The sequence below is a fragment of the Dermacentor albipictus genome, chromosome 4 (genome assembly GCF_038994185.2).
Source record: "Dermacentor albipictus isolate Rhodes 1998 colony chromosome 4, USDA_Dalb.pri_finalv2, whole genome shotgun sequence".
Lineage (NCBI taxonomy): Eukaryota > Metazoa > Arthropoda > Arachnida > Ixodida > Ixodidae > Dermacentor > Dermacentor albipictus.
Genome location: NC_091824.1, coordinates 22,209,750 through 22,236,714, shown reverse-complemented (window position 1 = coordinate 22,236,714; position 26,965 = coordinate 22,209,750). Strand labels below are relative to the sequence as shown.

At 45.9% G+C, this 26,965-nt stretch overlaps 1 long non-coding RNA gene across 1 annotated transcript; it reads right to left on the bottom strand.

Moving 5' to 3' along the window:
• Nucleotides 1-21,212: 21,212 nt before the first annotated feature.
• Nucleotides 21,213-26,737, bottom strand: LOC139059607 (uncharacterized). The gene is made up of 3 exons (XR_011514236.1): nt 26,386-26,737; nt 25,511-25,624; nt 21,213-22,961 (listed from the first exon to the last, which is right to left on the bottom strand). It is a non-coding gene; the product is annotated as an uncharacterized lncRNA (long non-coding RNA).
• Between the last annotated feature and the right edge of the window lie 228 nt (nt 26,738-26,965).

Genomic DNA, 26,965 nt, shown 5'->3' with positions numbered 1-26,965 from the left:
CGCACCTAAATGTGGAGCGAAACAAAACGTTCAATAATGGACATTCCGTCTCTGTTAGACATTTTTTCTCATTGGACATTTTGTTTCGACTCGAGATTCCGACTCGATGGTCATTCGACATTGCGTATCAAATTGACTTTCCGTCCCGTTGGACATTTCGGTTCGCTGACACCCAGCCTCTTCTGCCGCCGCTGTACCGGGTATGGTTTTAATTTTTTAGATGTAGAGCTCCAGGAGGACAAATGTAACCTTTAAGCGAGAGCCTGAGGAGAGCACTACAAATTATAATGAAGCATATGGCACGACCTCTGGGGCAGCCTAGAGGGAGCGGCGGGATCGAAGCTAGAAGCGGAACGGTCAGTGCATTGGGGGGTCGCTGAAACCGGAGTTGGTCAGGGGGTGTTTGCGTACCGAATTGGCTGTTCATTCTAGCGAACAGCCGAACTTATACGCACCTGATACTATCCGGCCTCGGGGAGGCAAAACCCACGGGTCAGTCCGCGTTCCAGTTTGGATGTCCTGGTGATGCCGCCAGTGATGTGAAATAATGACTCACACTGTGCACTTGCTACTTGCACAAATTTTCACTTCCCTCGTGGCATGACACATACAATAGTCCTTGCACTTCCAGGTCGATTTGCGAGTGAACGAATGTTGCCAGATTGTGGGCAATCCAACAAGGAGCCCTGTGAGGCTATAAGCTCGAATGCCGAAGCATTATGCGTGTTAGTTGAGTTTTCTGTCTCGTGCCCGTTTCGCCTTAATGGAATTTGGGTCTCGTTTGGCATTGTGTCTCGTAGGGTATTTCGTCTCACTGCTCATGTGACCCTGTGAACATACCGGCACTTCGGACGTTCAGTCTCGTTATGCATTTATGCTTTCAATCCATGTTTAGAGCACCGCACCCCTCCCCCCCCCCCCCCGCAAATACTCGAACATTTCGTCACACTGTCAGCGCCACCACTGGCACGGTTCCGTGAGAAGGTGGCTTACGGATCGATGTCTTTGTCTTTTTTACTTTCAGTGGGAGTGCGATGTCTATATGCCGGTGGCACAGAACTTGTGCACCATCATTCCGCTTAGCATCGAGTCTGGGGCGCGGCATATATTTATTGGCAGGCGTTTGCTCACTATGCCGCAAAAAAAAAGAAGAAGCTCTCTGCAGGCTACGGCAAAAAAAAAGCGATCCGAAATAGAAGAGCAGGCCGGCCGCAAGGCACCGCCGAAAGTAGCCGAAGGTTTTATAACAATGGCAGCATGAGAGGAGGTGGTAGGGGAGGGTTGGGGTTGCTCTGCTCTAATGTCAGCCTTACAGGCGCCACTCCTCCACGTCCATTTCTTGTTCCGAGAGCCTTCGAATTTGGTCAATGTGTTCAAACCGGTCATTAAGTGCTTGTCAACTTAAAATTTATTTGATTAGCCATGTAATGTGGAATACAGGTTTCGAACCGCTTACTTGTTTCAGCGGCTCGCGAGGAATAATCCGGAAATTATCTAACGTAATTCTTTTGCTGACCTATGATTTTGCAAATTCTCATTTAGCAATGGCCAACTTTGACAGCATGAATAATGTCGCCAGGAATTCGACTTACCAGCAAAAAAAAAGCTCTAGAGCAATTAAAGGACATTTCCAAGAACGAAAGCACAATGCTATTAGTGCTAATGTCAAGAAACGGGAAGAGAGCGGTGCCGCTAAGAGAGCAAACGAGGATAGCCCATATTCTAGTTGTCTTTAAGAGAAAAAAAATGCAGCTGGACAGGCCATGTGATACGTAGGGCAGATAACCGTTTGATCATTACATTTGCGAAATGGCTGCCAAGGGAAGGTGAGCGCAGTAGAGGAGGGCAAAAAATTTGGCAAAGCAATGAAAAAGTAAATTTGCAAACGTAACTAGGAATCGGCCGGCACAAGACAGGGGTAATTAGGGATCGCTGGGAGAGGCCTTCATTGCGCAGTGGACATTAAAAAAATAGGCTGATTATGGTTTCCTAGGATTATAATTCTGACTGCTGTGATGAAAAGAAATGGTGCACCTAAAAAGACGACAGGGTGGAAAAACGGATGTATAAATTTGCAAAGTTTCAGCTGAGAGCAGACATTGTAATTCCTACAGCAATGGCAAAGAGGCGGAAACAACTGAGACCTAGCCACACAGTACCCGAGAACCGTACGCGCCTGGCTGCATGTCTATCTCCGTTCACCATAGCTGAGTTGCGGAAAAAAAAACATTGATATCTGCGGTTGTTAAAATTTATACAAAGGAAGGGGAGGAATGTGGTGGCCGCTGTATAACTGCTTCGCGGACACCTGACACATGAACACCGGTGAGGAAAGTGGCCTCAATGACAATGGAACGGAATAGGAGAGATAGTTGTTTTTAGCAAGGCAGATTATTCTGCCGCCGTTTACAGTATTGATGTCTATATATGCTACTCTGCATAGGGAAATGTACTAGGGGACAGAAACTCCCTAGGAGAAGGGGCGCAATAAAGAAGGGCGATTTGCAGTTAGTCTCAATTTACTCGCATGCTTCGCCTTTCATGCAGATGACATCCTGTGTGCATATCAGCTAGTTTGCAGATGTAAGGTGACCTCAATGTCAGATAGTGCATTGCCATGTCTGTAGTACGACAAAGACGATGGCTATAAGAAGGTACTGACATGTGGACTTGTTTATCTTTTTAGGGCGAGTGCTTTTCACTGTGTGACAAATGTTATCTTTAAGCGCCGGATGCACCCTCATTTATCGGAAGTTTCTCGAATGTTATCGATGGTTCTTCTGTCACCGAAGCTTGTGACACTATAACGGTGTTTAAGGAAATAGAGCGAACAAGAAGAGGTGACTAGCGCATGGTAATAAAAAATCGGTTCTCTTTGTTGTTTCTTTTGTCCCTCGAGTTTCCGACATTTCAACACTGGTGGTGGCGCTGGGTACGCCATTTGCCAAAATCTGCATAGATTTCCGTGCACCATATTCAGCTTTCAATGCAGGCAACAGGTACATTATTGTCGTCATCGACTACCTTACCCGGTATGTGAGGACAAGAGCTACCGAGTGGTGCCACAACAGCTAGAAATTTTGTCGGAAACGTCGCCCTTAGGAATGCTGTCCCAGCGGTAATAATAACTGACAGGGCAACTATGTTCACGGCCGAACTTCTAGACACAGTTTTCAACCTCAGCGGCATAGCCCACCGAAAAGTAGCAGCCTATTACCCCTGTACGAATGGCCTAACAGAGCGTTTGAACAAAACGCCCGCACAGATGCTTTGCATGTACGCTGATGTGGAAGTTAAGAACTGGGACACGATTTTGTCTTTTAAAACCTCCGCACAAAAAAACCGCTCGACAGAAAATGACTCGTGTGACGCAATGGAGCTTGATAGATGGTCGCGAAGCCATGACTATACGTTGGATGCAATGCTGCCGTACGAGTGTGATGGCATCCATGCAGATGCTGAAGAATTTGCTCACTGTGCCGAAGAATCCAGGCAGCTAGCACATGTACGCATCCACCGTCAACAAGACAAGCTTCCCAACGCGATACTATCGTCAGAACAAATCTGTCGCCTGCAAACCGGGTGAGAGATTGTAGGTTCGAATACCCTCATGGCGTCGGGGGCCTTTCTGAAAAGTTGGTAAGGCGAAATTTAAACGTGTAGTTGTTTATCAGGTGACCACGTTTCATCATCTCACAATTACTCTCGCTCAGCGCAGGACGTGCCAACTTGTATCGGAAGTTTCAGGAATTTCATTGATAGTTCTATTCGTTGTCTGTTGTCACCGAATCTTACATCATTATTCCATGTGCGCGCAACGCCAATGACGTGGAACTTTCTGGTGCACACACGAGCACAATAAATCACTCTATAACCTTCGATGACTGATGTATAAAGGCCGACGCGCTTGACTGCTTGACCATAGAGAAAGAAATTCAACAAGAGGAGACACTCGGCGAAAACTGACCACAGGAACACGTCACGCCTAGTGTCAACGGAATCCGTTAGCTGACGCGAGCATCGGAAACAACGAATGTGAAATGAACTTACAAAAGTTTCATTTTTTATTCTTTCTCGCTAAAACTAAAAAGTTTTGCGTATAAATGAACTTGTACTTTGCGGCTTATTTTTTTTTTTGCGTCATCTAGCAACAAGCTAGCGGCACGGCAGACGCGCCATAAGCATGTGTCATTCGCCAGACATGCCACGGAAGCAAGCGAGGCAAGCTGGGCATGTGAAGCTCGTCAGCTCGGTGACCCGTCTCTTTTGGATATAGCGTGTTTCTTGGGGCCCTGGCGTATTCTTGCGTTTCTTCTGCACTTATACACGGCAGCAGTGCACTATTGGACTACGGCAAAGGTGAGAAATTTTGTTTGACAGTCTGCGATACTTTTCCCGTAGTTTTGGCTTTTACGGCTCGAAATCGAGACTTGCGACGCAGTTAGTGAAAAACAGCTTGGCCATTCTGGCGTAGCTAATTTGAGGTTATGACTCATACTGGGAGATGTTCCCACGAGTACCAACATTATTAAAGCTTATTTCGGTAGTGTTCGGGCGTGCTCACCGCACCCGGCTTTGTTACGCAGTTAGCGAAAAACAGTTTGGCCGTGTGCCGCAGTTTCACGTTCACTGAATCTTACCGGGACAAGTTTTGGCTTTTTTTTCTGACCTCGAACATTATAGTAACTAATCTCATTACTTTTTTGGGATACTTTTCAAGCACAGTGGCCGCACCCGGTGTTGTGACGCCGTTAGGGAAAAGCAGCTCAGCTGTGTGCCGCAGTTTGTTTAACGTGTACTGAATCTTACTGGGAGGAGTTCGTGACGCATTATCTGACCACCCAAATTATTGTACTTAATTTCGTAACTTCTTGGGATACTTCTGAGGCACGCTCGCCGTGCATGAGGTTGTGAAGCAGTTCTCAAGAGAAGCAAGCCGGCCGTGATGACCGTTAGTTTGGCGTGTACTGAAACTTAGTGAGACAAGTTTGTGACGCTTTCTATGGCCCCGAAAAATATACCTTTTTTCGATACTCACGCTTGTCGAAGGCACAAGTGATTGCTAAGAGTGATTACACTGGAGTATGTTGCTTAGGCCGGCAGAACGCACAAAAGATAACACCTAGGAGCTCCAAAACCAAGAACTCGACAATCCTGTCTTCTGAACGACTGAAAACGGGCTTTGTGCCCATGCATTTCACTCGAGCGCGATTAGAAGGAATTCTCCGAGTGTCTAGCATGGTCTGACCGAGAGCCTGTGCTGTGGCCACCTCTGTGTATGTAGCGTACTATCGCATCTGCTGAGGCAAAGTTGTTTTGGAAACGCGCAGCCGCGCATGCATTTGTGCTCTTAAAGTGCACGAAATAATGCCCGGGAATAGGGGAATGCTTAAAAGTCAGGTGTTTTCTTCATATCTTATAGTACGGCTTGGAATGAGTCAGACATTTTCAACGCCATGTATTGAAAAGCGAATTGCTTTTGTTTGTAATGTCACCCATTGACCAGTTTCGAATGTTTCCCCTCGACACGCAGTGTTCCTATCAGAGCTAAATACTGAAACGAGACATGCTTGTAATTTACTTTTTTCATCTGATGCCTTCCAGTGGAGCTTCATGCGGGAACTACTGGTGCTTTCCTGGTGCCACAACGTTGGATGAACGCACAAGAAAGCCCGGAACGAGCACTTATATTAGGCGGAATAAATATTTCCTCATTTACAAAGCATTTTGCGTCTACGTGGCACAGATTCAATGGAGGCTTGTAAAGATCATTCGCAAGCATTTTAATAAAAGCAACCGCCCGTGATTGAGCAGCAGAACAAAAATTGGAGGGCGCTTAAGCTTTGCCTTCAAGAGTGGGCTTCTTCGATTTTCCACTTCTCGCTACCCGCGGGCTGCCAGAGCCAGCCAGAGCGCCTTCGTTTTTCTCGGGTTGCTCCACCCACCGCGCGACGCACTTATGCCGGGCGTTCCTTTTGCTCGGGCTGGACGGTTCTGGCTACCAGCGGGCTGGCGGAACCTGCCAGGACGATTTTGGTCTGGCTGCTCTCTGGAAGTTGTCTGGCTAGCAGACGACTAAAAGAGGCGATGGGCGCTCGCCGCCATCTTAGCTGGGACTTCACGGATTGCAACGCAGGTGCTTGAGGAATTACATTTACCTGCTTCAGCCAACTGTCTACGGTCACCTGCGCATTTCCTTACTTCTAGCGTTGTCTTTTTTAGGTGCTAACGGTCCGTTCCGCATCGAGAGCTGGTGTGATACGAGCCGTGGTGAACCGTTTGTGCGTGTCTCCCCTGATTGCTTCTTCGCGGCGGTGAACAGAGCGCCGCGCTCTCATGCGTGCATTGTAACTGCAACGTGTTCCACGCAAGTTGTAACGCTCATCCACACATTGCGGTACATTTTAACGCGACAGCGTTATGGAGCTCGTGTCGCAGAAAAGCCGCTGTCGTCGGCGTCTGCGGCGTTAGCCGTGAGCGATAAATCACGGCAGGCACTTCATAAATAAAAAGGAACTTCCAAGATGGGCTGGGTTGGAATCGAACCAGGGTCTTCGGAGTGTGAGAGGGAGACGCTACCACTCAGCCACGAGTTCGATGCTTGAATGCGGTACAAAAGCGCTTCTAGTGAATGCGGTGTTGCCTTAGAAACGTGCCGTAGAAAGTTATACTGCGGTGTATATCGGTAATTATGAGCATGTAACTTACAGAAGTCGCAGTTACACGAGTAGCGAAGTAGGTTTCCGCTACATTTCTTCTGCGCTTACCGCACACGCAGAGCCATCTTGCGGCAAACACAGAAAACCCCCTCCTCTCAATGTACGGCGCTGCCCCTCCGAGACACCGAGTTCTTTGGCTCGTTCCGTTTGCTCAGGCGCACGTTTGGTGCCGCGCCGAACGCTGCGTTGCTCGACGCTCACCGCGTGATAGGTAGGCGCAAAGTCCGTTGCGGGGTGCCTCGTAAGTGATCGCTGCGCCGCAATGCATTGTCTTACACCCCTTGGCGGGTCGACGGGAACGCTGTCGCGTTCGACTCTTGAAGGCGAAGCTTAAGCGTCCTCCAATTTTAACGCGACAGCGTTAAGGAGCTCGTGTCGCAGAAAAGCCGGTGTCGTCGGCGTCGTCGGCGTTGGCCGCGAGCGATAAATCCCAGCAGGCACTTCATGAATAAAAAACAACTTGCAACATGGGCTGGGTGGGAATCCAACCAGGGTCTTCGCAGTGTGAGACGGAGACTCTACCACTCAGCCACGAGTTGGATGCTTCAAAGCGGTACAAAAGCGTCTCTAGTGAATGCGGTGTTGCTTTAGAAACGAGCTGTTTCTAAGGCTCAGGCGTGCGTCGCTTGCTCAGGCGCACATTTCGTTGCTGCGCCGAACGCGGCGCTGCTCGACGCTCACCGCGTCCGATGCGGGGCGCGTAGTCGCTGCGCCGTAGCCCACTGTCTTACACGCCTTGGCGGGTCGACGGGAACGCTGTCGCGTTCCACTCTTCAAGGCGAAACTTAAGCGTCCTCCAATTTTTTGGGTTCGTCTTTCACTGGTGGCGTTCCTTTTCATATAGCTCGCGTACGGATATCTCTCCTTTCTCTGCAGTTAGAGAAGGCTTTGCAGCTAGCCAGTGTTCGCTCTCTCCGTCTTATGCTTAGGTGGCAGCTCGAAACCGATATGTGTTCGAACTGCAGGCCGTTGATATAAGAATACACTGATTGCACTCGGTACATTAGACACACGTACATTGGCTTATTGCTCTCATGATTGCGACCAATGTTTTTCGTGTGAAACGTATCGCTGGTCACAGGTGACGTGCATTTTCATGCGCCAGCCGAGTCCCCAGCTCCTTAGGGTCAAAATGAGAAGCACCATCAGCCACAACAAACTTTCTGAAATAAAGCCCAAGCAGGTCAGCGCGAAATTTTATGCGTATGAGACGTACCCGATAACCTGCTTTTTCATGTCTTGTGATGATACAGTGCCAACTCCTCAATGTCGCCGGTGGGCGGCGTGATCGCTGCGAACAGGGGTCCTCCAGCTATCGCTCTCGAGTATATACAATCACAATTTCGCGTCTTGTCATCCGCCGCGTCGGAGGCCATCTGTTGCGCTGCGCAAGGCGAGGTTGGCCCAGTACGCGTCCTGCTTCGAGTAGCACGGAATCGCGCGAAAGTGATCATATTCCTGAACTCAACTATATATTTTAAAGCTGGTAACGCATAAATGGGCCGACTACGCCGAGCGCGCGCCGGCCTCGCCGGGCGCTGCCATGCTGGTAGCATGTTTACCTTTGGCCAGCTTTACCGGCGTTCGATTTTGCAAACATTGGGCAGGTTCGGGTTGTCTTGGGATCCGAGCCCACGTGACTTCCCGACAGAACTGGAACTAGCCGGCTGCCAGAACTCCGAAAATTGAAGAGGCCCAGAGGAACGCAATATCATTATCACACCCCGTTCGCACCGCCTACTCAAACGCACCACGCCAGCCAAACGTCGCGATCGGCACAGATAGCCGGGCCCCGACGCGCCATGAAGGCGGACGCGATCATGGGCTGAGTGGCGCGCCACGTGTCGGGGCGGCGCCGTACATTGCGAGGAGGGGGTCGTCTGTGTTTGCCGCAAGATGGCTCTGCGTGTGCGCTGAGCGCAGAAGAAATGTTGCGGAAACGTACTTCGCTACTCGTGCAACTGCGACTTCTGTAAGTTACATGGTCATAATTACCGATATACACCGCAGTATAACTTTCTGCGACACGCTTCTAAGGCAACACCGCATTCACTAGAGGCGATTTTGTCCCGTTTTGACGGAACGAAGTCGTGGCTGAGTGCATTCCACTTCCGGGCACCGCAGAGAACAGACGTGTTATCATGTGCTCCGACGGAGCGGCGTTGGCAGCCGCGAACGGCCGCGGTAACAGGAATGCTGTTTTTGAAGACGAGGATTATCAGGTGATTTTGCCGCAGTTGCCTACCGGTCGAATCGTCCTTAACACTGTTTTTTTACACGCGGACGTCCGTGGAAGACCGTACAAGGTTGAGGATTTCCGTGACGCTCTGGTTCGTCTGGAACTGCTCCCCGAAGTAGTTGCTTTGGGGGCGTATCAGATGAATCACGTGTGGGCGGTCATGATGAAGACGACTGAAGCCACAAAGAAACTGCTTGCTATCCGAAGCATCATTGTCAAAGAACGCCGCTGTATTGTCGTTGACCCCACCAATCAAGGCGCGCGCTTGAAGTTACACTGGACGCTGCCAAACGTGTCAGATGAAGACATCAGACAAGCTCTTGCCCCATACGGAACGGTTACGGACGCGGCGAAAGAAGGGTGGCGTGTTCAAGGGATTTTGGACAAGGGCTCAACGACGTGGTCGGTGACCCTGCAGCTTAAGGCAGGTACTACAGTCGACGATATTCCGCACCAGCTACGCATAGCAGGGGAGCTCGTCCTTGCCGTCATTCCGGGCCGTGCCCCTCTTTGCCTGCGGTGCCATACAACCGGTCATATTCGCCGGGACTGTCGAGTTCCACGCTGCGAGGTCTGCCGCCGCTTCGGCCATGAATGATCTCAGTGCGTCAAGACATACGCCGTCGTCGCAGGACCAACGAGAAGAGAAGAAGAAGTATCTGAACACCTCATGGATGAGGCTGAAGTTGAAGATATTTCTCCGGTTAAGAGCGACAAGGTTGGCAACGCGGTCACACAGAAGCAGTCGCTTCACCCCAAAAACTTGTGCCCAGACAAGAAAACCAACGACGATGCCGATACTCGGAAAAAGACTGAAAACGGGGCGCCTAAAAACCAGAGTTCCGCGACAGAACAGAGTGATGTCCCCTCGAAGTCGTCGCCTGCCACTACGTGTGCGGAGGCATCTGCTACGACTCACGTCGACATGTCAGCAGCCACTAGCATGCCTGTGAAGAGGGCACACGAGGAAACGATCGGCGTAACCGGGATCTCTGGAGCAACGACATGCAGCGAACCACCTACAAAGGCGGCTCAGCTGCGACGTACGCCTTTCAAGCCGAGGCCCAACGTCCAGGTCGAGCGGAGACCCGAGACGGGGCCGCCCCCATAGCGGCTTCGTTTCGGGTAGTGGAACCTGGATATGGCCACTACGTGTGATACCGCCAGTTTGACTGGCGGAGCCATGTACTGCAGAATAGAGGACACCACTTTATGCATAGTGCATGGGTCGCTAAAGGTAAGTGCTATGCGACCCGATTGTTCTTGCTCATAATGGAGGCCGCAATTAACACCGCGATTCGTATTGCCACGCTAAATGTCCGAGGACTAAGCACGAGGCGGCGGCAATATCAATTGAGTCGTATCTTTCTGGAAAACGATCTCGACACAATCGCAGTTCAGGAAACCAAGATAGCGAGTCAAGAGCAAACGGATCGCATGGTGCAACCATTCGTTCCCCGTTACAATGTATGCGTCTGTCATGCGGCCGGCACATCGGGGGGCTGCGCTATTTTTTTGCGCAATAGCCTAAATATAAGTGTAGAAGCAGTCACAGTGTGTGAAACGGGACGCCTGATTGTTGTCGAATTTACCTTGAATGAAGTTTTCTGGCGAGTTATCTGTATTTACGCCCCTAATAGAGAGAGCGAGAGACAGTCTTTTTTTGAATGAGTTGAGGATTATTTAAAGACCGATAAGCTTTTGGTTTTACGTGGCGATTTCAACTGTGTTTGTTTTCCGGAGGATCGCGTGAAAAAACTGCCGCTGAATGATCGTAGTGCACTGCTATTGAACAATCTTGTCAGTGAATACAAACTGGAGGACGTCGGCTATGTGTTGTACGATCACAGTGTTCCGCGTTTTACTCATTTTCAAGGACTTAGCCATGCTCGGCTAGATAGAGCTTATGTGTCAGTGGAACTGGTGCCGTTGTGTAAAACTTACGAGAACAAGCAAGTCTCTTTTAGCGACCACAGTTTGGTTGCCTTCACAATAGGAACAAAAGAACGAAAAACAAACTTCTCGTGGGATTTTTTGAAATTTAACGATAAGCTACTCAGCGATGACTGTTTCGTAAATGACATTAAAGAAAAACTTGGACGATTGATTGTAGCTGAAGAGAAATATGTAGTCACCATGTGGAAAAATTTTTAAAATGAATTGAAGATGAGTGCTATAGAAAGGACAACTAAACTGAAACAAGAAGAAAAACGGAAAGAAAATGCCCTGAGGAGTAAAATCGACTTTCTACTTAATGTAGAAAGCACAGAACCTGGCCAGGTCATGAAGGAAATCAAGAAAGTTAAAGCCAGTTAGAAATCATCGACACAGAGAAGTACCGTGGTGCAATGATAAGATCCCGTGCAGAAAGATTGTGGCAAGGGGAAACAGCGAATAAACGTGCGCTAAGTAACGAGAAAGCTTACGCTTGCCGCAGTGATATAAAACAGATAAGCTACAATGACGAAGTAACGAGTGACCGCAGGACCGTTGAACGCGCCTTTGTTGAACAGTATGGAGACTTGTTTGGCGAAAGAAAAAAATTACCGACGATTACGTTACTTCCTAATGCGAAATTTGAGCGCAGCAAATAAGCTGTTTCACCTTTTCGATAGATTGAGGCAAAGAAATCGAGCAACACATGTATGCGCTATCACAGAATTTTTTTTTTTATTTTTCACACGTATTTCTTTAACAAAGACTCCACTAACAGTTCTTGACAGTCATGAAGGAAGCTTTGTGGTCGGAGAAATAGACTGATATATGTTCGACTTGGTACACCAATGCTTGATTCTCAAAGACGAGATCTATACAAGTGCCTCGCGAGGTTGTCACAGCCGTGGGACGCGTTACGAGCGAGAGGAACGGGATGTTCTCCCGCATAAGTGTTAGGAAATTGCTGTTTGTCTTTATGTCAACATTAAAGTCCCCCACTACTAACATCGGTGTGGATCGATGGACGGTTAATGCGAGTTGCAGGAAGTGCACGACGTCTTTCGTGAGTGCGGTAGGGGCGAAGTAGGCAGCTACTACCAGCAAGCCGTTGGGCAACTTTGCGGCGCACAGTTCGCCAACTTCAAAGTTCGAGCCGGCGCTTTGACAACCGGAGACTCGCAGGAAGGGGTGGGAGGGGGGCGGCGTGTACACCCAGCGGCAAACGATGGGGGCAGAAGCGCGTGCAGCAAGCGGACAACACGATAAAGGGAGGAGGGAAGAGATAGCAGCGACTGACTGATGCCGCTGACGCCGATAGTGAGTCAACCCCAGCTGCGGAGTTGGTTTCAGGGACAACGCCGCCGATGCCGACACAAACAATATGATACCCTCGCTTCCGCAGCGCTAAGAACCAGGGGGGGGGGGGACCCTTTCCTCCTCTTTCTGCATGGCGGCGACGGTGTTCTATGCAGTCACGTTATCTTGACTCTCTAGCGGCGTCAGCGGCATCCAGCGGTATCAGTCGGTCGCTGCTAGCGCTGGGGGGATGAAAGGGGGGCGGAGCTGGTTACGAGGCCGACGACAACGCCGACGCGAAACCCAGGAACGGACGCCAAAGAGCTGCGCTCTAAAACTGATCTGGGTGGCTTCATAAGCCACTTCCTACACTTTATGCCACGATTAGAAGAAAACATTAAACAAGGCCTCGAAGCGTCTATAACTGTGCGTGAAGTTGAAGCTGCTATAGAAGAACTGGGGTCAGGAAAGGCACCTGGGCCGGATGGATTAAGCGCAGCTTTCTACAAAACATTTAAAGCAGAAATAGCACTAATTATGAAGAAATTTTTAGTGCACTCCTACAAAAACAACCGAATACCCGCGTCATTCCGAACAGCTCAGATGGTCCTGATACCAAAATCTGACGATCCTGTAAAGCGCTTGTCTGTTGCATCGTACCGCCCCATTAGCCTTGCGAACACTGACTATAAAATTTTTATGAAAATAGTGGCGAAAAGGTTACAGAGCATAATAAAACTTTTAGTTGGAACCCACCAAACGTGTGGGATTAAAGGGCGCACAATAACCACCAATGTACACGTCGCAAGGAGCATTCTAGAATGCGTCGATGCTTTCGAAGGTAAAGTTGCAATGTTGCAGCTAGACCTGGAGAAAGCATTTGACCGTGTGGCTCATGATATTCTCTCCGAGATTTTACAATACACGAACCTAGGATCAGTGATTATAGATGGCTTAAAAATGGTGTACACAGACTGCAGCACACGGTTGATTATTAACAAGAGTCTCACGAGAAGTGTCAATGTCTGCTCATCTCTGAAACAGGGGTGCCCAATTTCGTCATTGCTTTTCGCAATATACCTGGAGCCTTTTTGCTTAGCCGTTAAAGAGAACGAGAAAGAAGAGGTTACAAATTACAGCAAAGTGAGGTGAAAGTGCTTTCCTACGCAGACGATCTAGCAGTGTTTTGCGATGACTACGACAGTGTCAGTGAAGCGGTAATTCTGGCGAAAACTTATTGTGAAAAAACAGGTAGTGCCATAAACTGGGATAAGTGCATCGGGTTTTGGCATGGCGCGTGGCAAAGCAAACCACGCAGTTTCGCAAACACACAGTGGGTGACCATGCCTGTGAAATATTTTGGCGTGCCGCTTGAACATTACAAAGACAGTAAACAGTTCTGGGAACGGGAAACACAGACGGCGAAGGAAAACGCGCTGGCATGGCAAGGGCGCAATCTCTCAATGTTCGCGCGCTCCACTGTGTGCAACATTTTTCTGGTTTCCAAAATATGGTACACACTACAAGCGCTATTCATGTCGCGAGTGAATGTACAGAAACTGCATCGAGTGTTCGCTGTGTTCATTTGGAACTCAACTTGGGAACGCTGCAGCCGCTCTAACCTGTTCAGATCAGTTCGCAGTGGTGGTCTTGGACTGCCACACCTATTAGTACGCCAGATTGTATCGCGGTTTATGTTCTAGCGGAACCACAGTGATCCAATTTTGCGCACCATGACACAAGTGCAATTAGGTAATCTGTTACCCGACTTCCTTGTTTCGTGTTCGAATGTTAAATCCCCTCCAGTGAAAGGTTTCCTTCAGGAAGTAGTGTTATCTTTGCGTATGCTTAGTGTTCGATTCTCGCTAGAATATTTAAGTTCCGTCAAAAGAAAGAAATTGTACCATGATATAATAGACTCATTATTGCCAGTTCCAATGTATAGGTTAGTATACTATGGAGGTTCAGGCGATGATGTCCTCAAAAGGGTCAAAAGAATGCCTGTGAAACCATCGGTAAAATCATTCTTCTTCAAACTCCACACAAATACGTTGCCTGTAAAGACTTGGCTGGCCGACAAGCGAATAAATGTGCCGTGGACCACCGATTGTATAAAGTGTAAAAAACCAGAGACTGTCGATCACGTCTTCATTGATTGTTGGGATCCCTTTTTTTCATTGGGACATCTTACAACGAACATTAAAGAAAGCATTACCAATAACCCCACGTGGTATCAGATACTTAGACACAGGCAATAACGATATTCCATATGACCTTATTATGCTGCTGAGCCTCCATAGTATATGGTCCACAAGAATGTCGGTATGTCATGCTGATGTGAATGCCCATTCTGTGCGAGAAAACTTTATTGAAAGTGTCGGCTACATGCGTGAAGTGTACAAAGCCCAGAAAGAACCGCCCGATTGGTTGCCGCTGTTCGATGAGTTGGCTAAATTCAAGCGGTTTTAATTTCAGAGAGTCAGCATAAGCTAAGCTGATTCTCTTTTTAACAATGTATTTACATGGCATTCCTGTAACGAGGAAATAAAGAAAAAAAAAGTCGTGGCTGAGTGGTAGCGTCTCCGTCTCACACTCCGGCGACCCTGGTTCGATTCCCACCAGCCCATCTTGCACGATGTTTTTTATTTATGAAGTCCCTTTGGGATTTATCGCTGTCGGCCAACGCCACCGACAACACCGGCTTTACTGCGATACGAGCTCCTAAGCGCTGTCGCGTTTAAAAAAGGCGCCGATTAGCGCAGCTCGTGGCAGCTAGCATTAAAAAAGCGCTCGGGGAATACCGAAACCGGAAGGATTTTACCCCATCAGCTTCGTGCGCTACAGTCAATTTTCTTTTATTTATTTATCAATACTGTAGGTCTTCTGCATAGGCGTAAAGGTAGCGGGCATGCAACATCACATGCATCGAATAAGATACACGTTTACATTGTGTGCCCAGAAAGAACTTTGTACTTCAACTGAGGGCAGGGAAGTATTGGCGAGGTTAGGCTTTCCCTTGAGACCCCAGTATTGCGGAGAGGAAACAGCACCGATAGACCGCAACGTTCGATCTCAAACCGCGGTGGCCCCAATTCCCAAGAACATGCACCCCAAGTACCATCGCGGATGACGCAGAGCAAGAATACAGACTCTTAACAAACGTTTTGGCGTTGGGCCGGTCGTTCATTATACGGATGCCAGTCGAACCAGCTCAGACACCTTCACCATAGTCTTGACATGTAAGAACATAACAGCATCATTTAAAACCACCTCGCCAGCCATGACACAGGCTGCAGTGATCGCCTTGGGCATCCTGGAAGCCGACCGCCAAAAAAATTCGGCTGACATACTATCTGTCTCACAAACGGCTTGCCGCCTGTTCCTATAAATGAAACGGTACCCCAATAAATAATCAAAATTTAAGGCAATAAACAAGAGGGGTACCACGTTATTATATGGTGTCCAGCACACGAGGGGCTGGCAGGAAACGTTAGGGCAGACCGAATTGATCGAGGATTAAACGTCCCAGCAACGGCATGGCCTAATGACGACCTTCCACCGAATTCTCGTGCAATCTTACTACAGCAAAGGCAGGAACGGAGACGTTTTGGATAACCTCACTCTCATATTAAAAAAAAAAAGCAGTCAACAGGAGAGTGACTGGCGTTGTATTCAGACGAACACATGCCCCAGGCTGCACGAGGTTCACATACGAGTGCCAGTGCTGCACAGTTACACCCTTGCTAAAACACTTCACATGGGAGTACCCCAGGAGGCCTCCGCACATAGACAGCTCCATATTACACCAACATCCGCTAATGAGGTATAGGCAGTGGGAGCCATGGCTTGAGGAGGAGGCTCGGGAGAGCCAATTGGCTCTTCTGGATCAACCCCAGCAAACCGCTCGTGCCAGCGGGGCCCTAGAATAGGGGCCCCAACCATCGTGCCTTATTTTATTTATATTCAATAATGTTTCACTCACTCACTCACTCCCAGAAAAACAAGCAGGAACGATATGAGAAAGACGGGAACACTTTTTCTATAGCAAGTACATCAAAAGTATATTAGCAAATTTGTTACACTTCGCGTACACGAGAAAAACAGGTCTGCCACTAGAAACCGCATGCTATACATGAGAAAAGAGATGTACGAACAAAAAATTTACGATAGAACATTACAAGATAATTCTGCACTTTTACAAGAAAAGTAGCTATACAGACTCCATCAACTGCTCCATAAATGCACAAAACCGATCTAGATTTGGATTATTTACTGATTCGCTTGGGAGCGCGTTGTATGCTTTAACAGCTTGAGGAAAATAGGAATATTTAAACGTACTGCAATGCGAACAGATTGGCTGGATGCATTTATCGTGGTTTGTCCTGCTATAGCGATGGCCAGGAGGATGAACATAGTCGTCTCTACTGATTCTTAGTGACCTTAAAAGAGAAGATAAAAAGCTTCATAGAAGCAACATGATGCCGGCAAGACAGAGTTGTAAGGTGCGCTTGATTGCGCATGCCCGTTGCACTGCCGTACCTAGAATATTTTGAATAGACAAACCTCAGAGCCGCATTCTGTAGTCTTTCAAGTTTGTAGCGAAGGTACTTTTTATGAGCGTCCCACATTTTACTTCCGTATTCTAGAGTAGGTCTGACCAGGGTTTAAAATGCAGGCAGTTAGTTTCACGACTGAAGGTACTTTGTTAAATTTTCTCTGCTGGAACCCTAGTTGTTTAAAGGCTTTGGCGCATGTATTGGTAATGTGCTTATCCCATTTTAGGGCTTGGGAGATTGTGACACCTAAGTATTTTGCTTTGTCAACAGGTTATCAACATCATCGGAATGTTCAGCGTAAGAATCGTCTAGCTTTATTTCCAGGTAATCAATGATGCATTCATCATTTGCTCCGCAATAATCTTTAATAAATATATATGAATTTTCAGTGGTACTTTTTGCCAGGCTGAGATAAAAAAAATGAATTATAACCAGATTATGGTCAGAAATTCTATCTTGCACTATAACTTCAGCATCTATCGAGCAGGAAATCAAAGGAAGGTCTAAGATATTAGAAACAAGACCTTGGACGCGTGTGGCTTGCGTTACGGGTAGAGATAAGGACAAGCTTAGCATGGTATTAAAACTTCGCTCGCAGCTGTTTGCTTCCCTATTGCTAACGGTTAGTTTATCCCAGTCTATTCCTGCCAAGTTGAAGTCGCCAATAAGCACGAGCTTCGTCCAATCATGCATTTTCTCGAGGAAGTGGTTGTGTAATTCCTCAAGGTAAGTTTCAGGTGCCGCAGGTCGTCTGTATACTCCACCTTTTAGTAGAAGTGTGACTTGAAATGTGATAGTACACCAAACACTCTCATAGTTTGGTATACCACGTTTCTCTTGTAACGTCAGAGCATCCTTTATAGCGGTGGCTACTCCGCCTCCACGGCTATCACAGTATTTGCACATTAGGCTATAGCCTTCCTGAATTATTTCTTAATCGTGGATACCGGGATGAAGCCACATCTCGGTAATCACAAAAATATGAGGTATGTAAGCCTATACAATAAAACATGATGGGGTACTTTAACTGCATCATGCATTAGAGCTACTAACCTCGTATCCCGCCGTCTCGGAACGCGCCGGCTCCAGAGGTATCCTGTTTCGCACGTGCTTATCCAATGCGTACATCGTGCCATTTATTTCCATTTTATCGAAAAAGAGCATAAGCTTATCAGCGCTCTCTCGATTAGGTTTTGAGCACTGCCATAATTTGCTGCGCGTTTCACTAACTGTGAGTGAAAAATCCTGTGACACCGATATATAAGTTCCTTTGAGCTGTGAACAGTTGCGCAGAACTGCCATTTTTTCGGCAAAATCAAAAAACCATATTATGACGGGAAAGTCCCGATTTATCATTCGCCAATGCGACGAGCGTGCACCATTGTCTTCGCTTTTACTTTCAGCAAATTGCTAAAGATTTAGTTTACGTCATTTCCTCAAAGATGCTGGGCTTTCGCTGCTATTTTCTGGGATACCATATATCACAATGTTGTTACGGCAGTTTCTGCTTTCCAAGTCGTCTATATTTCTGGACAATTGTGCGACTTGGTTTTGAACCGAATTAACACTGGCTTCACACTTCTAAACTGTTTCATTAAAGTCTGAGTGATACAAGCGTATTGTCAATAAGAGGCAGGCGTGTTTGGACGTCCTGCATTCCGATTTGAAGTTCAGTTCGGGAAGAATTAATTTATGTGATGGTATGTAAAATTTCCTACAGAACATCAGAATCAAGACCAAGAATATTCTCTACATCATAATCAGGGCCTGGCTTTTCGTCTACGTCGCCGCTCATAACTAACAATAAGTGCATTATGCGAAACAAATTCATACAACATAACAAACAGGCCGGACTAGACCGCTAGGTTTGAAACACTTCGTTAAACAATATTTTTCACCAGCCTGTGCGCAGATCACAAAATTGAGCATCGTGCGCCTGGCGGTGCCACAGACCCCAAGGCGGGATGGAAGCAGGCGTTGCCTCAATTTATGCTGTTCCTCAGAGGTCACTGGCGTTGCTGGATTGCCGAAACTTTTATCAAGATAGATCACGCTGGGTGTCACCGAGTCAAACCACGAAAGCGATATGGCTGTAAAAGGGGCCAAGCCAACTTGATACAATGCTGTCGATGTCACATACGCCGTAAGCGGGGACAGGTCAACTTTATACGATGGTGCCGATGTCACATACGCGATGTGTCCGCAGGGAGCCGGAAACGAGGCATCGCCACGAAAACGGGGTCCCAGGAATACCTGTGTACAGAAGAGCACAAAAATTAGCATCGTGTGCCTGGTGGTGCCATCCAGCCCACTGAAGGGCGGAAGCAAGCGTTGCCCCAGTTTATGCTGTTCCTCAGAGGTCGCTGTAGTTGCTGGATTGCTGAAACATTTATCAAGATGACTCACGCTGAGCGTCCCCAAGTCAAGCCGGGAAAGCGATATGGCTGTAACAGGGGCCAGGCCATCTTGATACAACGCTGTCAATATCAAAGACGCCGTAACCGGGGACAGTTCAACTTGATACCGTGCTACCCATGTCACAAACGCAATGTGTCCGCAGCGAGCCGGAATCGAGGCATTACCACGCAAACAGGGTCCCAGGAATACCTGTGTACAGAGTGGCACGGAAGTTAACATCGTGCGCCTTTCGGCCCCACCGAGCCTACTCAACTTGGCCACTGGGCTCTGTGGGAGCGCCTTCTCTTGTTCAATGTCTTTCTCTGTGGCTTGACCCGCTGATCAGATTTGGACGATCACCCACCGTTTTTGCCGCTATTGCTGAGCTTTAAGCGTAAGTTGTATTTGTTGTCTCTAGTTGGGCCAGTAAAAAAGTTCGTTTCTTCATTCACAGTTTTACCGCTTTAATATTCTCCGTCAATACTATTTGACATCTGGAGGAGGCATTCATGTACCGAACGCCCCCGCAAAGCCGTGATCCATGTCCGAACCCGAAAGACAACACCAACGTCGCCCCGAACCCGGGAGCGAGCTGAGATATACTGCCGATATCCGTGCGCCGGGTGCTAAGAGGACGGCCCCCTGAGTTCGGACGTTTGCCTGAGAGGAGAACGAAGAATGTTACGAAGTCAACAACGACAATTGCAGCCCCAGCGCCCCCTATCGTGCTTTAACAACCGAGGTAGCCACCTACTTACCATGGAGCTTTATTGAAGGTTCGGAAACCTGGCTTAAGACTTTCGAGAGGATCTCGGTCTTCAACAACTGGACCTTTGAGGCTAAGCTTCGCCGCGTGTACTTCTCCTTGAAAGGTGCCGCGAGGGCATGGTTTGAGAATCAGGTGTCCAGCCTTACAGCGTGGTAACTGTGCCGCAGTAACGTACTCAGGACCTTCATGAGCATCGCCGGAAAGGATGGACCGATGTTCTATTGGTTGGTTGGTTGGTTGAAGGTTTATTTCCGCAACTGGTGTTGCGAGGACAGCCAGGGAAAAAGCTGTATAGACAGCTTCAGAGGTCCCGGCTTCCTCTTACAGTGCAGCATTGACGGCGGCGGAGTACAACAACAAACAAAACGTGAGGAGAAAAACAAATAAAACAAAAAAAAAACCCACGCACGTTCGGTACAGAGAATGAGACATGCACGTTCAGTACGCAGTACATTGTACTTGTACAGTACAAAACTACACGAACATTTGGGGCAATTCTTTCAGGGAAATATTAGATAAATCAATATTCTCGTAGCAGTACAAATGGTTCAGAAGTGTCGGTAAGGTATGCTGCAACATTTGTTTGCCATAGTTTGTGCGGCATTTCTTAACATTCCAAGGTTCTGTTGTGCGGGTATCATACACAGTTCTGCTCTGCTCTAACCCTTACAAAAATTTTTAATGTGTTTTTTTAGAAAGTCTTTTGAACTTTCTCTATAGAACTCTATTGTGTTTATTTTGATTGCCTATAGAATTTTCCTATAGAGTTTCAAAAGTTATTTGGCCACCGCATTCTTATAGGAACTCTAAAGACACATTTCTATAGAACATTTCTATCGAGTTGCTTTAGAGATGCTAAAGACAAATTTCTATAGAATATTTCTATCGAGTTCCTTTAGAGATGCTAAAGACAAATTTCTATAGAATATTTCTATCGAGTTTCTTTAGAGATGCTAAAGGCAAATTTCTATAGAATATTTCTATCGAGTTGCTTTAGAGATGCTAAAGACAAATTTCTATAGAATATTTCTATCGAGTTCCTTTAGAGATGCTAAAGACAAATTTCTATAGAATATTTCTATCGAGTTTCTTTAGAGATGCTAAAGGCAAATTTCTATAGAATATTTCTATCGAGTTGCTTTAGAGATGCTAAAGGCAAATTTCTATAGAATATTTCTATCGCATTGCTTTAGAGATGCTAAAGAGAAAAATTCTATGGAATATTTCTATGCAGTTGCTTTCGAGTCCCTACAAGCAAATGCCTATAAAAGCTAGGCCGATGTGTGTAAAGTACTTGCAATTTACCAAAGTTCTACTGTAGGCAATAAGGACTACAGTAAATGCAGTGGCAAAATAATTGGTGCTACAACCACAAAGTATTCAGTTTGAAATGTTTATTGCACTTCAGACTAGATACATGCTTCATATATGTGACATACACACTTCAGACTAGAACTTGCAACACACAAACTGTAGCTGCCAACATGCTTCTCAGGTCAAGCTGGTGGTGCAAACACACGAAACATGAGGTAAAAGAATCAGTGGCAGACTTGATTACAGTTGACACCTCGCAATAACAGGCTTGACTAGGACAAGAAACCATACCATTAAAACTGCAAAAGGAGTGCCTGTTCCAGCAGTGCACATTAAATGTTTGGATACTAAAGCCTGAAAATAGACTGATATGAATGTGCACTCCAATGTTGTGTCAGCCTGACGAAACGACACAGCATTTTAGTCTGAGCAAAAATAACACTGGCAGTCGCTGCAAAAATGTGGCAAATAATGGCTTTCACAGATAAGTACACCATATACCGAAACCACACGCATTTTAGTCTATGTTTATGTGTAAAATTAGCACTGGTAGGCCCTGCAAAAATGTGGCAAACAGGGGTTATCATAGAGCAGTACAGCATATATCGTAAAAAGTTTAAAAGCTTGTATTTCGTTGTAAGGGAAACAATTTTGAGATCAGAGCCAATATTCTAATTAGGGTGAGAAATACAAACCAGACCGACACACGCAATGACTAAAAAAGAGATTTAGCTCAGGAGCTCCTATGTAATGCACATGAACAGTAAAATCGTTTTTCTCGGCAACTATGCAACCAAATTTGATGAGGTTTGATACATTTAAAAATGTTTAAATAATAGTTTTTACATTAACACCATCAATTTTCATTAAAATTTTTTGAAAATAGCAAAACTTGAAGGAAAAGGACTTAGTTTGCAACTGTAAATAAAAAAAGAGCTAGCACAAATTCGTTAATTCTGTAAATTTTCCTACTCAAATACATCCAAAATACAGAAATACTTTTGAGACAACCACAGCACTAATTTGAATTAAGTTTGCAGCATTTGAGAATTCTACCTGTTGCAGGAAGAGCTATTTGGCAGGTTTAAGAAAAATAACACCACGAAGCTTACTAATCCCCGTCTCTGTGCCAGAAAGAGATATAGTTCTGCAGACTCCATCTGCTATGTCTAAAGTCAACAAACTGTATATATGAATTTACAGCTTACATGAAATTGTTGCAACGTTTGAGAGTTTCGCGCATCTACTCATAAATTAGTGATTGTATATTAGAGCAGCATATGGTATCTCTAATTTGACAGATTAAATTATGGTATTAGGCCCAACAGAAATGTGATTTCATTTTTTGTTATATAAGATTTGTTAACCTTACTGCTCTGTTTCCTCAAAATTTACAGTTTCCATGAATTCGTGCTACGTGAATTATGCTTTTTCAAATAATGTTTACTTTGATGCAACAATATTTCTTTATTTTACCTGACTCCTTGCTAAAAAAACTGCACAGTATTCATGAGATATGAATAAATAAATATTAAGTGAATAAGTAAACAAACAAATATTGCGGTTTGTCTTAGCATTCCACCACCAGCATGAACTGTAGGGAGCTTTGGCTACTGCCCACATGGTTGCAAGTTCATTCTTACATGACCACCTGCTATTTCACTTCCCAGGAATGGAGCGAGGAAAGGCTAGTTTTTGGCCTCATTTGGTCCGTCTAGTAACGGCGACGGTGGAGCCTGGAAAATAAAATTGAAATTAATTTTCAAAAGGTGTAATGAACATTCAGTCATAATGTATTAGCAGGCACAAACATGCCACAAATATCTATATAGTTGTAGCATTATGCTAAGTTTCATTTCAGTCCAAAAACAAGAAAGGGGCTGACAGATGGAATGGCACACTGTGATATAAAGTTTCTAAACAGGGATGGAGTGCCTCAGACAGGCTGGCCAACGTTTCGATAGGAGGACCTATCTTCGTCAAAGGCTATCTTTGACGAAGATAGGTCCTCCTATCGAAACGTTGGCCAGTTTCATTTCAGTATTTCAGAAAAAAATTATAACAGAAAGGTGGCAGAACGCCCCACCTCCCCACCACTCTGCCAAACAGTGGCAGTTCTTTTGAGAATCACTTTTGAGAATATTTTTACTTTCCCAAGATTCGGTGACAACAGTACTGGGCCAATGTGCCTGGCAGTAGAATATCATTGCTGATGACAAAAAGCATCTCCAAACGACAACAGCCTAGTCACACATTAATCTCATCTTGCAATGACAACACATTCCCATTTATAACATAAGCAAGCAGGAACACCCATGAGCTAAGTCCTATACAGATGTCACACTATGCACAGAAATTTTTTTTTTTAAAAGAAGGGAATGACCTACTGGCTTCTATTGCTGAGCGGTAGACAAAATTAATATTCCATCCACTATTAGCCATAGTTGGTATGTACTATGCTTAATATGCGAATAATAAATTTCTCACATGGAGCCTGGGCAATCATGACGATGCATCTAAGTATGCATTGTATGGGGAACAATAATGTTTTAAGTTGTTTTCGCAAACTATGATGGATAACTGCCAATTTGTGGTATTTGGAACACAGTCGCGGTGTCACTGTCAGATACAATGGACACAGTATATTCGTGCTTTTTGAGTTATTGAAACAATTAGTTTCTAATCTAGTACGGGTATGTACACTGATATGTATCCTAAACGCAATGATAAGCCTGCCCAATTGCAATTGAAAAGTTAATTCAGTTTTAATTAAAAAGGGTCCTTCTTGCAACCTGGCATGTGAAAAACAGAAAACAAAAATTATACTAATCAAGTAACTTTGAAAATTGATTGCATAACTGCTCTATAGGTTAAGCAGAAAATTTAACAAGAAATAACGTGCCTAAAACTAGTTGCAACAAACAAATTTGTTACTACGAAGGTTGCGGACAATTCAGTAAACAGATTGTGACCCAGTCTTTTTATGTGGCATTCCTCAGCGATGTTGTTGGTCAATTGGTTGCCGCAGCTGAACAAAACAGATGAACAGTCTAAATCTGGCGCGCAGCCCCAGTCCCATCGGTGCATGGTCAAGTGGGATGAACATACTGATCCGGGGAGTGAATTATGGTGCTGTCTTAGGTACGTGTTGAGGCACCGGCCAATCTGTTGCATGTACATTTGACCAAATATACACATGATCACAAGAATAGACTACACTACCCCTGACAGACAAGACAAATTTAGTGGTATCTAAGCAAGCCTTTCTTGTCAGGGTGCCATATGCACAGAAGTGTGCAAGAGAATTGAGAAAGGCAAGCGGGCAAGGGAGGCTTGCTCAGTGAAAGATACCACCAAATTTGTCGTGTGTCACAGGCATTGAGTGCACTGCATCCCTTTCACATGTGGTCAAGCATACATAGGGCAAACTGGCCGGTATCTTATGTGTATAAGAGATCACTATATTTCATTTAAAAGACCAGTATGGTCATCCAACTTGGCCGTACATTTCCACAACGGGGCTTCATGTTGGATTACAATCGTTCATCTGTTTTCATCCACCGTAAAAACAGACAAGTGAAATCGATGAGGCATACCACATATATAGTAAGAGATGTGGGTGAGCCCCCATATTTAATGCAACAAACAAAAAAGGCATCCTGTGTAGGTCACAAGGTATCCATATCAGTCTGTGCCTATGTACTACAGAAGTAAATGCAGCTTAGTAAATACTGACCTTCATATTAATTTTCAAGAAATTAAAGCTCACCAAATGTGTATTTTGCAGTGGCTGTTACTATGAGAACAGAGAAGTAACTGTAAAGATATCAATGATAAACAAAGATGTGCACACTACGTGCTTAGACCTGTGACATATTTAGTCCACTACCCTTCGAATTCCTACATGCACAGAAAACTGCACGAGATTGTAGCACACACAGAAAAAAATTATGCAAATAGGGGTACAGCATAGGAAATAGTTTTCAAAGAATAAAACCCCAATAAAAAGTCATAAATACACTGTGTACAAAGCAAAAAATATATGTAACTTGCAGGTAAGCAACTTACGCAAAAGAAATACTAAACATCAGGAATGGTTGGGTATAGTTTTATACACAACACAATCATGTGGGCATAATGGCTATGCACACTAATAGGTAGCAAGTTCAATAAGGTTGCATAAATATTTAGTCTCTTTAGTATGCTGTATTAAGTAATGTGTTGACAAACTTCACCATGAATGACACCAAGCACCCTTTTTGGAACACGTACATTTCATACACACCTGTCATGACCATCCAGATCACACGCCATGCTGCTGCAGCCATATATCCACAGGGTCTGCATTTCTTGGGGCTCCTCGATCTTGTAGTTTATGTTGTGGGTCACGGCCTCGCCACTACAAAATCAATTCTATGTTAGCTTATAGCTGTGGCACAATAAAGCTGTGATATCGTGAAAACATGCAATCAGCACCTAAAAGAGTCACGAAAACAATGTCTGCACTAATGTGGAAAGAGAGCAAATGCTTGAAATCATCGAATGTCATGACAATGTGAACCTCTACATCGAATAAAGTTTTGGACGCACCGCAGCAGCAGATTACAATCTAAACTTAATGTTTTTTTTTCCGTTACTTAGTACAGGCAACGTTCCCCTGTAATGCTTAGTTAAGTCAGTTATGTCAACACATCTTGCCTTGGAAATAAAGCTGTACTAGTAGCATGCTGTGATTGGCTTACATTTTTTTCTTAGAACTGTTCGTTAGCCAAAAACCTCGGAAGCAGAGATTGTGCACAACGTCGAAGCATTTATAAGTGAGGAAACGTCATTGAAGAAAGAATCGATGAAGAGGTAGACGGGTCGTTACTATGCAACTTTAGCAGACAAGCGGGAGCTCACGCACAACTGCACAAGGCGAACACGATTTCCGAAACTTTTCTCTGGGGAAGCAAACGCTTATCAGGATTATCAATTCCGCACTGTGGCAATAGAGTTGCGTACACAATTCTTACAACCAGCGCGTAGCAAGTATCAGCACAGGGTTCACTGTTGTCGTGGGTGTTCCACTTACTACGTTCGCAAGGCACTCTATACACACACGGGAAGCACACACAACACGGATGAACGCACGTGTAGTTGGCGAGCACGATTGCTTACCGTTTCAACAGTACGACGAGGTCGAAAGGCACTCTCCAAGTTTCCAGTGATGCGTCTGCGATGTTACTTGCAGCAAACAAGCCACTGGGTAGTGGACGAGCTGAGGCGCGCTAATAATACGCATTACTTCTTTGCGCCGTCCACCAAACTTTCCACGAACACAAGCGGAGACAAAGGGAACGCACTCCATGGCATGAAAATCGTTGGTCCACATTTAGCCGGCGCGCCACGCATACGGCGTGCTTACAGCGAGACTCAAGCCATCTTCTGGCACTTTCGTGCACGCGAACTACGTCTCATTTCATTACAGCAAACCTAATAACACACGATCAAACAAACACATCGACGCAGCTCGCACGACAACCGTTGAAGACGGAGCAATAACAACACGCCGTACCTTCGTATTCTACCTGTCGCGTTGAATACGAAAATACCGGCGCCGCCAGCGCCGTCTGTATAATAGTGCGGCTGCTGTGGCCTCCGTGATTCCTACAATAATACCCACTACAGCAGGTTTTGTGCTGTTTTGAGCCGGCCTTTGAGCCGAACTACATACATATGTTGCTAGACAAAAAGAAAC